Here is a 13,957-nt window from a genome sequence, read left to right on the forward strand (position 1 = left end):
ACGAATGGATAGTCGATTTTACACTACTCGACGTCAGAAATTTAGTGGTGCAGTCAGTGTTTGTAACTGATTTTTTCATTTGTTGGCCAACTTCAGAAGTGAAGGTACATGAAGGAGTCATGTTATGTTTCCTTTCATTATTGTTGAGATGATGTATTATTCTTGAGATCCTTGTTTGATACTATGTCAAGGGATCATTATTGCCACATTATGTGAGATGTCATTAGCTTGTCATGCTATGTATTGTTGTTGATATCCCTCTGTAACTATGTTGAGGGGAAACTCATTTCCACATTATATGACATCTTTTTAGTTTTTCATGTTGAAGGAAGCCCATTTTGAGTGAGAGTTCCTGTAGGGAGAACATCTCGTGGAGAGACAAGCCATTATTGTTGAAGGCATATGACATAGTTATGAAAAAGAATCTTCCATGTACATCATCACCTTTTCCAACATTATATGAAGATGTCTCCACTATCTTGACACCGCGCCTAGAGACGTAGCCCATGCTAGGTGAACTCTGTTATCAAATGTATTGTGTTCTTGATTTGGTTATCGTTGTCATGTTTCATCTTGTTTAAGCATGCACATGTAATTATTTTATTCTCTTTTAAATGCAATTCTAACAACATCATAGAAATAAAAGATCTTTGATAATTCCGGTAGATGAAGAAATCCCGGATCACCATCTCTCTCCCCCTCCATCTCCATCTCTCTTTACCTACCTCTCTTCACTCTCTCACATCCTCTCTCTCTTCCTTCCTCTCTCTCCCTTTCTCTCCCTCTCTCTCTCTCTCTCCCTCCCTCCCTTTCCACCTTCCAACTCCGTTACTATATGCCTATCTATCTCTCTTTGACCCCATTCTCTCCATCTGTCCTTCTTTTCCTCTTTATCTCACCCCCAAACATGCACATTCTCTCTCCATATCTCCCTTTTCACTCCATCTCTCTCTCCACTTCTCACTCACTATGTATTTGTTCTACCATCCCTCTCTCCCCCTCCAACTCCATCTCTCTATCCCTCCCTCTTTCCTCCTCTCTCTCAAGTCCTCTCTCTCGTCCTTCCTCTCTCTCTCTTTCTCTCCTACCTCCCTCTATCTTCCCCCATCTCTCTCTCTCTCTCTCTCTCTCTCTCTCTCTTTCCCCTACAATACTCCCTCTTGCCCCATTACTCTCTCCCTCTCTCTCAAGTCCTCTATCTCGTCTTTCCTCTATCTCCCTTTCTCTCTTGCCTCCATCAATATGCCCCCTGCTCTCTCTCTCTCTCTCTCTCCAACTTTCTCTCTCCTTCTCTCCCCCCTTGTATCCATCTCTCCTTCTATTTCTCTTTATCTCAACCTTAAACATAAACACTCTCTCTCCATCTCTCCCTTGTCACTCTTTCTCTCTCCACTTATCACTCTTTATGTATTTCTTCTACCCTCCCTCTCTCCCCCTCCAAATCCATCTCTCTATCCCTCCCTCTCTCCTCCTCTCTCTGAAGTCCTCTCTCTCATCCTTCGTCTCTCTTCCTTTCTCTACTACCTCCCTCTCTCTTCCCCCATATCCCTCTTCCCTCTAATCCTCTCACTATCTCCCTCCCTCTCTCCTTCTCCCTCCCTCCTTCTCTCTCTCCCACCTCCATCTTTAAGTCTCCCTCTCCCTCTCTTACCCTTCTCTACCTCTCTCACTCCTCTCCCCCTCTCTTCATTCCTTTTCTCCCCTCTCCTTCAATTTATCTCCATCTCTCCCTTGTGAGTCCCCTTATTTCTCCACCTCTATCACAATATGTCTTTGTTCTTATCTCCCATATATATCTAGAGTTAATATATACATATATATATATATATATATATATATATATATATATATATCTATATATATATATATATATATATATATATATATATATATATATATTATAATATAACAAATTTAATATTGTATTAATGCAAAGTTATTAAATTTAATAATAATAATATTAGGGTTAATAATGTTCTTTTGCATGGTATTAATAATAATTTGGTCCATGGTATTTGGCCCATAGGCTTGTTATATAGCAAGCAACGAGAGGAATCAAATCTCTTAAGGTGCAAAACTCTTTTTTGAGTGCAAAACTTGAGAAAGGGTTTTCACCTCAAGAGATTTTATCCCTCTTGGCGCTTGATAGATCCGGAGTTAACATGGATCTAGGCTGGTTTCAGTTGTGTGAGGCCAAAGAAGATATAACGAACAGATGATTGATTTTATCAATAATATGTAAAATCATCTAATATTAATATAATATTTTAAATATGCTAAATATGTCTCAGATTAATCTGGTCATTTTAATTTTAACTTTTCTTAGTTACTTTAGTTTGTTGAGATGATAAATATTGTGAATAACTTTAATGATGAAAAATGATGAAATTAAAATTTTGAATGTAAAGTGACAATGTAATAGTGTTGAATAATAGAAAATGTGAATAATAAGAATATAGTAAATTACAAATAGGTGATTAATCTCAAACTATTTTCTTCTACTATTTTTATTGTCACCCTTGTTACTTTTGTCGTCTTTTCATATCGATTATATGAAAAGGACAGGTTAAATCATAAACCATTTAAATCTTTAGCTCAAGATATTATAGTAAACATCATACCTTGTCTCTCTTTCTCTCGAATATTAATAGGTTATATTACTATAACACAAAAATTAATGTACATTGTCAATAATATTTTATGCTTACACTGAAATCAATGCACAATATTAATCAAATCAGTTTAAAATTAATATACCATCATACATCCAATTACATCAAATCAAAAATCAACATATACACTGAAATCAATGCATCTAATGCAAGAATAAATAAGATTAGAAAACAACATTTACACTGAAGTCAATGCATGTAATACAAGCAATCAAATATGATTAGAAATCAACATTTACACTCAAATCAATGCATCTTGTGCAAGTCAGAAAATAGGTTTATAAACCAACATCTTCATTGAAATAAATGCATCTAGTGCAAGTAACGAAATAGGATTATAAATCAACATCTAGACTGAAATAAATGCATATAGTGAAAGCAATGAAATAGGTTTAGAAATCACCATCTACATTAAAGTCAATGAATTTAGTGGAAGCAATAAAATAGGAATAGAAATCGTCTACATTGAAACCAATGTATCTAGTGCAAGCAATCAAATATTATTAGAAATCAACATCTACATTGAAATCAATGCATCGAGTGTAAGCTATCAAATAGGATTAGAAATCACCATCTACACTAAAATCAATGCATTTAGTCAAAGCAATCAAATAGGATTAGAAATCATCTACATTGAAATCAATGCATATAGTGCAAGCAATCAAATATCATTAGAAATCAACATCTACACTAAAATCAATGCATCTAGTGCAAGCAATGAAATAGGATTAGAAATCACCATATAAACTAAAATCAATGCATGTAGTGCAATAAATATTCTTCCCTCTCTTCCCCCTCCATATATATATATATATCTATATATATCTTCCTCTATCTCTCCTTTGTCTCTATATCTCAACCCCCCCAACACACGTGGTCTCTCACTCGATATCTATCAATCACTTTGTCCCTCCCTCTCTCTCTCCATCTCTCTCTGCTTCCCTCTCTTCACTTTCCATATATATCTCTATATCCCTTTGTCTCTCTATATCACCCCCAAAACAGACATGCTCTTTCTCCAATCTATCTATCTCTCCCTCCCTCCTCCTCTCCCTCCCTCTCTCTCTCTCTCTCCCCCTTCTCTCCCTCTCCCCCGCTTCTACCTCTCTTCCCTCTTGTTGTCCTCTCTCCCTTTCTATGCATTTTTCTTATCACTCCCTCTCCCTCTCTCTCTCCACCTTTCTCTTTGTATTTCTTTATTCTTACCTCCCTCTCTCCCCCTCCAAATCCATCTCTCTCTCCCTCCCTCTCTCCACTCTCTCACATCCTCTCTCTCTATCTCTTTCTCTCTCTTCACCCTTCAACTCTGTTACTATATCCCTCCCTCTCTCCCCTCTCCTTCTCTCCCCCATTCGCTCCACCTCTTCTTCTTTGTCTCTTTCTCTCACCTCCAAACATACACACTATTTCTCCATCTCTCCCTTGTCACTCCCTCTCTCTCTCCACTTTTCACTCTCTATGTATTTATTCTTCCCTCCCTCTCTCCTCTCTCTCAAGTCTGCTCTCTCATACATCCTCTCTCTCCCTTTCTCTCCTACCTCCCTCTCTCTTCCCCCATCACTCTCTCAATATTAGTTTGTCTAGAAAAATATAAGCACAAGTTCCATTTCCAATATATTAGCCCTTGTAAAGAATTATCTATAGACCTTTGTTTAACATTTTTGATCTCAGAATAGCGGCTTCCTTCTCCTCCAAAGCCTGACATAACTCAATTTTGAACCACTTTACCTAATGAATGAAAATCACATGATAAACAACATTGGGATCAGACATGTAATTCTTCCATTATTAATTACTATGTGCCATTTTATTAAAAGAAGATTGAGATTTTATGCATCTTTCCTTTCACACAATACATGTATAGGAAAATAAAATATTCCATAAAAAGGACTACAAATTCCAATAGTTACTTAGACTTATCATCAAAGTTACACAAACCATGGGTGTGACCAAAACGAACAGAAGATTTTGGTGCGGTTGCGGCACTCATCCCAAACTTATGAATCAGGGAATCAGAACCCTCACCCTAACCTTTTTTTTTTACAAGTATGTCTTGCAAATATCTTTGAGATCTCCCAAGTTTTTCAGGGTGCCAAATTTGTCCAATATTTCCAGAACTCTTGAGGTCTAAGTTTATTTTGCTGATATTTTCAATATTTTCGCCAGTATTTCTAATAAGTTTCTTTTCAGAACTTCAGCAATATATTCCCTAAAATTATGTTTTCAACAATTATATATATATTGAAGAAAAAAAAGACAAAAATAAAATATGAACTAAAGTATATCAATTGTTTAGCTTTCATACACATATTGGTAAATGAGATAAACAATAAATTAGAAACACTAAACTAGTAAATATCAAATATCATACGTATCATTTTCTGATATGAAATCAAATTGAATTTTCAGATTTCTTATGTAAATCGAATTTAAAATTTCGTAATTTAAAATCAAATTTCAGATTTTCATCTCAAGGTATTTGTAAATTATATATCTATCAACCAAGGCCCACATAATAATATCAAATTGAAATGCAAATATCATAATATCTCAACATGTTAATGATAAAGTTGAAAACTTCAAAGAACAAAAAAAGAGATTATCTGGAAAGCTCCATGAGTCTAGGAAAAAAGACTTGAGAACATAATCTAGATAGTGAGACTAATTGGACAAAAGTCATCGCCCTCCAGATCCTCCAATGGAACTGTTACCCCTCATTTCAGCAAGGGTACCTATAGTTAATTTTTCCTTTTGGGAAGCATCATTGTAGTCCTAGAAAATCCAAATCGTAGACTTGTAGGTCATGTGATGCTATATATTGTGGTGTCCTATGCCTATTACTGTCTGCCATACCCAATCGACATACACTCCACTTTTAGGTTCTTTCATCCTGCATAGGATTGGAGGGATTAGGAAGGGCATACTTGGACACATGCTTTAGAGGAACCTTTGGTCTTGTAGCAATGATCACTATTTGTAGTATAGCCCATGTCTTGAGTGCACCTATGTCCTATCCACATGGTCATGTGTCATAGAGTCTGTATGCAATCTCTAGCTGTGATATATCATTCATGTTACAGTTCTCAACATGGCAGACTCACATTTTACAACATTTCACCTTTCCCAAGGCAGTTTACAGATCCCAACACATAGGATCCCAAGGATCAAGAGTCAACAAAGACTCAAATTGTTCAACATAATTTTTACTTACCATGCCACATGGAAATTTTATTAAAATGTCAAGACACCAAGGAGATATGCCCAATCAAAGGTGGTTGTACTCCTTTTGTGACACAGGTGGGCTTGAAGAAGGCATATTGAGGTCAATCCTTGGTCAAATGAGGCAAGTGATATGTTAAAAGTCATCGACCATTTTCTGTCCAAGCAAACCCATGTGCCCAAATTGGAAAAATCAACCTTAAAAGACAAGTCCTGGCACATCTCAAGAGATATGTTAAGCAAGGAAGGCAAGTCGTTGGGCCTCCTAAGGAATCTAAAAATTATTTCAAGTCACTTCAAGCCAATTCCAAATGGAACGTTGCATCTCTAAGGAAAACCATCCTCCTCCTATGTTTGGGTCACTTTATTTAATGGTTGTTTTATGACCCATTTTTTAGCGTGGACTATAAGTAGCAGATTATAGAGACATCGGAGAAAGCCATAGTTTTCTCCCAGTGGACAAGTATGCCATATTTGCTTCAGGTTCCTATAAAAAAATCATGCATACAACATAGAAGGTTGGATGGAAGTTGGAACTATGTCTGTAATAGCACGGGATAAAGCTGTGAATGATTTCATGACAATCCCTAAGGTAACTGTTATGGAAATGTCGTTGAAAGTTGCGAGTCTTGGTCTCAACATGGTTGCTGCATGTTATGTTCTTCTACTTGATCTTTGATGGAATCCAACAACTGAAAACCAACCTATTGATAGATCACATCAAATTGTACAAATGCGTCCTGTGATGGTTTCCCTATTTACAGTTAAATATATTGTGGAATATCATATTTTAGCACTCCATTAATGGAAGTGAGAAATGCTTGCATCACCATTTAGGGAGGATGGAGCTGGTGGCCGTCAAATATGCCTTATAGAGGAGGACTTGATACATTTATTTATGGTTTGGGAACATTGGTCTTATTTCATGAAAGGAAAAGTGACTGAGGAATTACAGAAAAAAAAGCAAAGCTACAAGTTTTGAGATAATTTTGGGATTTCATGGGAGCAAGTTATACATGAAAGTGCATTTCCATTGGGTTGCTAAGACTATACTTTTCGAAGACCACTAGACATGTATGGATTTTTCCCACAATTTGTTTTGAGCCGTCAGGAAGGAGCCACCCTTCAAGTAGCTTCCTACATGTTCTAACAGTGTTGGATTCCATTTTCTAGATCCAGTTGTAGATTCTGAGATAAGTTTGGCTCTATTTCAGCATTTTGTGAGCCTCAAGTTTTAGCTTCCCTTCCCTCCTTTTAGAAACATCTTGTGCTCATTCATGTTCACTCTTCCCTTGACACTTTATATTCCTAACCTCAATTAAACCTAAGCACAGGAGTATCCATCCTACCGAAGCAACCGAAGCATGCATAGTTTATGTCTTCACTTTCCTAGATCCAGGCCCCGCAAGAGAAGTAGTCCCCATCCCCCCTCGAGACATTGGGTTGCTCCTCTGGAAGGTTGCTCGGAGGTGCTTAACACAAGACTTTTTGTAATGATAACAATTTGTTCCTCATCCAGTAGACAACCTCCCACAGAAGAACTTGGAAATAACATCATGGACTGTGACAATATCATATAATGGCCTTTAACTATCAAAATTGTTTTTTTTTTTCTGTAGGAAGTCAGTGGGCCTCGCAGTGTGTGAGAAGAGTGAGCAGGTCAGTATTTGGTTTTTGTGAGTACAGATCCTAACTGTGATGTTCTAGATTGAGATGTTTGTTTGTTTCTTTTCAAAATGTGCTCCATTTTTTAATGGTTGTTAATCTCTCTGGGATAGCCTTTTAAATATTGAATTGAGAAACAATTTTCTTTCTAGTTTGTAATCACTCTGGGTGCTTTAAAACTTTTGGCTGTCTGTTATGTGCTGTTAGCTGAGCTAAGAAGCCTTTGTGAATTCAGCTACTGGATAGGAAATGTTCCAACAAATATAGTTAGTTTTTCTGAAGAGTCAGAGCAACCATGAGTATTGCTAGATTTATTAAGTGTGTGACTATGGGGGATGGTGTTGTGGGAAAAACTTGCATGCTTATTTCCTACACAAGCAACACATTTCGAACAGACTATGTACCAATAATGTTTGATAACTTCAGTGCAAATGTAGTGGTGGATGGAAGTACAACGAATCTTGGCCTCTGGGACACGAAGGGACAAGAGGATTACAACAGGATCAGGTCCCTGAGTTATAGAGGTGCAGATGTCTTCCTCCTGGCTTTCTCCTTAATCAACAAGGCCAATTATAAAAACATTTCCAAAAAGTGGATTCCAGAATTGAGACACTACGCACCATTTGTGTCTATCATTTTGGCAGGGACAAAATTAGATTTACGAAAAGACAAACAGTTTTTTGTTGATCATCCCAGAGCAACACCAATCTCAACAACGCAAGGTGAAGATTAGAAGAGGAAAATCAGGGCTGCAGCATACATTGAATGCAATTATAAAACACAACAGAATGTTAAGGTTGTTTTTGATGTCGTAATAAAAATGGTTCTTCAACCACCAAAGCAAAAGAAACGCAGAAACAAGAAAAGAACATAATTTATTCTTTAAGGGCTTTATCTATCTTTGGCATCTGCAGAACTTTAAAGTGCATTATTTAATCAAAGGCTGGCATAATATTTCCCAAGTATTTATGATTTGTTACTATATGTTTAGTGTGTTGAATTTATTGTAAAGCCAGATGCTCTGGCAAAAGGTCCTTCTTTTTTCATTTTATATCATTGCCTGTGTTGTTATGGAGGACTATTTTGAAATGTAAATGAAAGGTCCTGATTTTTTTCATTTTATATCATTTCCTGTTGTGGTTATGGAGGACTATTTTGAAATGTAAATGAAAGTTGGGTGTACATGCATAGGATACTATGATGAGAGTGGTCAAATATGTTTTTTACCATGTGAGTTCTCAATTGCAGTTGAAGTCATACTGCTAAGAATCATGTTCAAGGCATGGAGGTGCTCTGCGCTTTGCCCTGTCAGAAAGCCATGTAATTTTTTATTACTGAGTTTGGCTATATTGTCTCAATGTGCAAGATTTAATTTAGTATATAAAAGATCATAGAGTATTTGGTTATTTGACTCCTTGCAAAATATCTAAAGAATTTTTTTTATGTAATTTCTACTTATAATTCATAGGTTTTTTAAGTACAGTCTACTTATTTTCATAACTTAATGGGTGTCACCAATCCAAAAATAGACAACGATTAAACGGAACAGGAGCTTACTAAGGGTGACATCACCGTTGGGGCTCTGGAGCATGGGGCCAAGTGAGGTGCAAAGGATTCTCACGATGACCCTAACAGCTACAATGTTGGCCTTCTGAGCATCTAAGTCTCTCATTCGGATTTTCTGCACTTACTCCTTCAATATGATAAATGGCCTCTCAAACTCATCAAATGCCAACACCATGCCTGCAAATAGTGACAAAATGAAGCACAGAGATTAAAGCCTAAACATACAAGTGATTAAAGCCTAAACATACAAGTGTGGATGCAAAAAAACAGTGGATGTTGAACCTGAGACCTAAGATGTGTGTACTCCTCTCTGCGTCGAAGACTGAAAATGGGGGAAATGAAAATGAGGGAAATGCAGTGAAGTTAAATATGAAACATACCTTGGCACCATCAACGGACTGAAGATCGGATGGGGTTCGATATTAGGTTTTCTACTGGTAAAACCCTCATTTGTAAATCTCTTCATTCTAGTTTTCGCTCCTGCCTGTGATCTCTTCAATCTAGTTTTCCCTCCCGCCTGTTGAAAAGTGAACAGACACTATTGTTAAGTGTGAAGCCAAACTGACTCACATTGTGCTAATGTCGGCACCGACTCCCTGACACTCTGCCATCCCAGCCGTCACCGCCACACTCGCGCCAAACCTACCACACCGCCATTTGTTTCTAGATCTTCATCTGAATCACATGCATGATTCTAGATCCTCCTTCAGCCTCTATAAATTTGTATTTTCTCGGCCTGAACATCAGCCTCTATAAATTTGTATTTTCTCAGCTTGAGCAAGGCAAGCCAAGGCCTAGGCCTATTGTGTAATATGAAGTGATTTCTGTTCTCTAGTTATTTTTTTCTTTTCTGCTGTCAATTTATCTCTTCTGCTGTCTGTGATTGAGTACAGAATATGATCGAGTAATGTTGCTATTGCTCCATTTCCTGTGATGTTTGTCTGTTGCCAGAAAAGTTTTATTTTTGTTGTGTTTCTCCAAACTAACATCAATTTTTTTTTTGATATGAACATGATAATTGAGTTCCAAATTCTGAATCTAGAGTCTTTCATAGACATGACTATGCACCTTCACAGAAAAACAAGAACCATAAAACATGGCAGAAACTATGACACCCTTCATTTCGCATTTGATATGGCCATGATAATTGAGTTCCAAATTTTGAAACTATAGAATCTTACAGAGACACGACTGTGCAGGTTCACAGGAAAACAAGAGCATCACACCTATCTGAAGGTCATATACATTATTATTGACAGAGAAAGCTAAATTCAAATTAGACTGACTTGACAAGACCATCAGGAACTGAATATGTTCCCCCACACAATAGAACCATTTGTAGGAACTAACAGCCTACAAACATGGTGGATTCTTTAAAGGAGAGACAACGACTTTAATCTGTAAGTAGTTATTGAGACTGTAGATACCCTTCTCTCTTCCAGTGCCACTCATTTTATGCTACCAAAAGGTATACCAACATCAAAAATGTCAAAGCAATTAACCCAAACTGTTCTGACACATAATGCCCGAGTAAGAGTGTTCGCGGTCTCTATATTCTTTGTAAACACTCCTGCTACCAACCCATAATGAGTAGCATTCGACCGCTTTATTACTTTGTCTATAGTTCTGTTCAAGATAGCAGCAAATAGTATCCACCAAAAATACAGTTCTTAAATCAAAATTCAAACAGACATTGTGAAATCAATATCTTCGGAATCAATTCAGCCATCATCTATACTTACTTGAATTTTATAATTGACTGTACTGGACCAAATATTTCGTCAGTAGCTATGGCCATATCATCCTGTTTTTGTCACATAAATAGAGGTGAGATAAGTACTGCAACCCCATTCATGTTAAGCAGTAAAGGAAAATTTGTGCTCGAACTGACAATACCCTCACTCCTATTACTTGTGTCTAGTTCCACCAGTTAAAGGTAGTAGCAAACAAATCCATAATAATGTCATCTCGAATATGTGTGGATTTCAGTCATCTTTGAGAGTTAAAATCTAGTTTAGAGTGGAAAAGAAGAACCAAACCAGTAAAAAGTAAGCATTTCCATAACTAATTGGGGAAAGATTTGCGGAATTGCAATTATCCCCAAAATGTTATTCCCATACCTTAACTTCTAAGAAAATGGTAGGCATAATATAGAAGCCCTTGGTACCAATTTGGTCGCCCCCCGTTACAAGTTTTGCACCACTCTCCCTCCCAGCCTTGATATAACTCATAACCTTGTTAAACTGATCCTGGTCAATCAGCGGCATTTCAAAAGAAATTCTCAACAATATCAAAATAAGGCCACCGAGAACATGATGACACTTCAGATTTAAAAAAGAATACTTTCTACAAGCAAAACATCCTTTGAATAGCTCAATACTTCCCAACATGCTAGTAGTAAAGTAGTCATGCTTTTGTCATTTATGGAAGGAGGACTTCACAAATCGAGCTTTGTCAATTACCAACTGGAGAACGTAGTAAAGAATGACAAAATGGTTCTGATGGGCATTAACATGGTGCAAGTGCAATGCAAATTCAAGGACAAAGGACCAGCCAAGGTCTCAATTTAAGAGTTAATCTACGGGTCCTGCAACAGTCAACTTATAAATAGACCAAGAAACTTGTGTGACAGGGACCACCAGCAATTATACATCAAAGTGCTCAGCATTTTCTTCACAAGATAGCATTTCCTAGAACAAGCTCCCTTCTCAAGTGTAGTGACCTATATTTCTCTTTTTGCAGTGAACCATGATACCCCTCAAAGCACAAATAAGAAGCTGACTTTCTTATTCAAAAAGACCCATTTATGCATCAGGCTTTTGATTATCACGCTTTCAGTTGCCTATTAGTTACATGCAGACAAGCAACTTTTCTCTGTTTTCTCTACTTTTGCATTAATATAGGTATTCAATGCTTAAGTAATGACCAAACACCGACCTTGCTCAACACCTTTTCTAAACGGATCACCGACAACCCGACTTAAACACCGAGCTTTTGCTTTTTCTACAAAAATGTACAAAGGTTCGTGACCTGGAACAACAGCATTGACCCTGCAGAAAGAGCAGCGGCTTGATTAACATTTTACAATATTGAGTGCCATGCAGATTAAATACTTGAGAGATTCAACTCCTTACCTGATTGAAAAATAATGCAAAGTGAGCGAGCTCCACGGCTTGATCGACATCAGCATCTTCGCATACAATAAAAGGGGACTTTCCTCCAAGTTCCAATGTCACTGGCTTAAGGTTGCTCTTGGAAGCTAACTCTAGCACTACTTGACCAGTAGCAGTTGAACCTGTAAAAGCAACCTTATCAATATCCATGTGCCTTGCAACTGCACCTCCCGCAGTTGGACCATATCCCGAAATGATAGTCAGAACTCCTGGAGGCAGTCCAGCCTCGTGGAAAAGTTTTGCTGCATAAAGAGTTGTTAATGGAAAATTCCAAGCAAACATAAGTAGTGGAAAATTCCAAGGGATGATTTGACCTGCAACTCGAATAGGCTCATGTAATGTTTGACTGATAAGGTCCATCAACTGGAACTGTAAGACCATGTATTTTATCTGCCCACCCTGCATAGTAACGAAATAGTTGCACTGCCATTGGCACTTCAACCAAGGCTGCTTGCTCATAAGGCTTCCCATTGTCCCGTGTTTCCAAGGCTGCAATCTCATCATTATGCTTTTCAAGCAAGTCAGCGAACCGGAGCATAATACACGATCTCTCATAAGCAGTCATTTTCGGCCATGGGCCCTCGTCAAAGGCTTTTCGTGCAGCCCTTACAACCCTGTCCACGTCTTCTGCATCACCTTCAGCCACATTGACAATCAAATCCCCTGTTCTGGGATCCAATCTTGGAAATGTTTTTCCAGAAGCTGCATTAACAAATTTTCCATCGATAAGAAGGTGTGTATACTTTACTGGGACAGGTGGTGCTATAGGTTCTTCCAAAGCACTTGCGGTTGTTCCTAAACTTGGAATCCGAGTATTATTTATGGATGCTTCTTGTGATGAAGCTGCCAATCCAACCGCGGGTGACCTTGTACCAACCAACAGGACTACTCGAGCTAGAAGTGAAGATAGGGGCTCTGGAGCATGGAGCCGAGTGAGGTGCAGAGGATTCTCGCGATGGCCCTGACCACTGCAATGTTGGCCTTCTGAGCATCTAAGTCTCTCATTCAGATTTTCTGCACTTAAGTCTCTCATTCAGATTTTCTACACTTGTTCCTTCAATATGATAAATGGCCTCTCAAACTCATCAAATGCCAATGCCATGCCTGCAAACAGTAAAAAAAATGCAGCACAGAGATTAAAGCCTAAACATACAAGTGTGAATGCCAAAAAATAGTGGATGTTGAACCAGAGACCTAAGATGTGTGTACTCCTCTCTGCGTCGAAGACTGAAAATGGGGGAAATGAAAATGAGGGAAATGCAGTGAAGTTAAATATGAAACATACCTTGGCACCGTCAACGAATTGAAGATCGGATGGGGTTCGCTACTGGTAAAACCCTCATTCATAAATCTCTTCAATCTAGTTTTCACTCCAGCCTTTGATCTCTTCAATCTAGTTTTCACTCCTGCTTGTTGAAAAGTGAACACACACTACCTACTCTAGAACATTAAAAGAAGATTGGGGTTGGGAGGGGTTTTGTAAAGCAAAATTAACGCTTAATTTTTTTTAAATATGCCAAAATTTTCCTCCATAACTCAAACTCAGGTAAGAGCATAATGAAGGGGAGGTTTTTAGTTTCATTTGATAAACTAGCGCTAAGTTTTTAGTTTCATTTGATAAAGTAGCGCCCATTTTCACTTTTGTGCTAAGTTTTAAGCTTT

The 13,957-nt window shown here is 37.8% G+C and overlaps 2 pseudogenes across 1 annotated transcript; one reads left to right on the plus strand and one right to left on the minus strand.

The window, feature by feature from the left end:
• Positions 1 to 7,851: 7,851 nt before the first annotated feature.
• LOC149183600 (rac-like GTP-binding protein RAC2 pseudogene) lies at positions 7,852 to 8,442 on the plus strand (annotated as a pseudogene).
• Positions 8,443 to 10,316: 1,874 nt separating this feature from the next.
• On the minus strand, positions 10,317 to 13,674 carry LOC149183601 (benzaldehyde dehydrogenase, mitochondrial-like; annotated as a pseudogene). Its single transcript, XR_016257193.1, has 6 exons — positions 13,581 to 13,674; positions 12,257 to 13,399; positions 12,056 to 12,172; positions 11,243 to 11,402; positions 10,865 to 10,926; positions 10,317 to 10,748 (listed from the first exon to the last, which is right to left on the minus strand). The product of XR_016257193.1 is annotated as a benzaldehyde dehydrogenase, mitochondrial-like (transcript).
• Between the last annotated feature and the right edge of the window lie 283 nt (positions 13,675 to 13,957).

This window comes from Pinus tabuliformis, chromosome 3_2, assembly GCF_031772625.1.
Source record: "Pinus tabuliformis cultivar Carrire ecotype Pingquan chromosome 3_2, CPIR1, whole genome shotgun sequence".
In the NCBI taxonomy this organism is placed as follows: Eukaryota; Viridiplantae; Streptophyta; class Pinopsida; order Pinales; family Pinaceae; genus Pinus; species Pinus tabuliformis.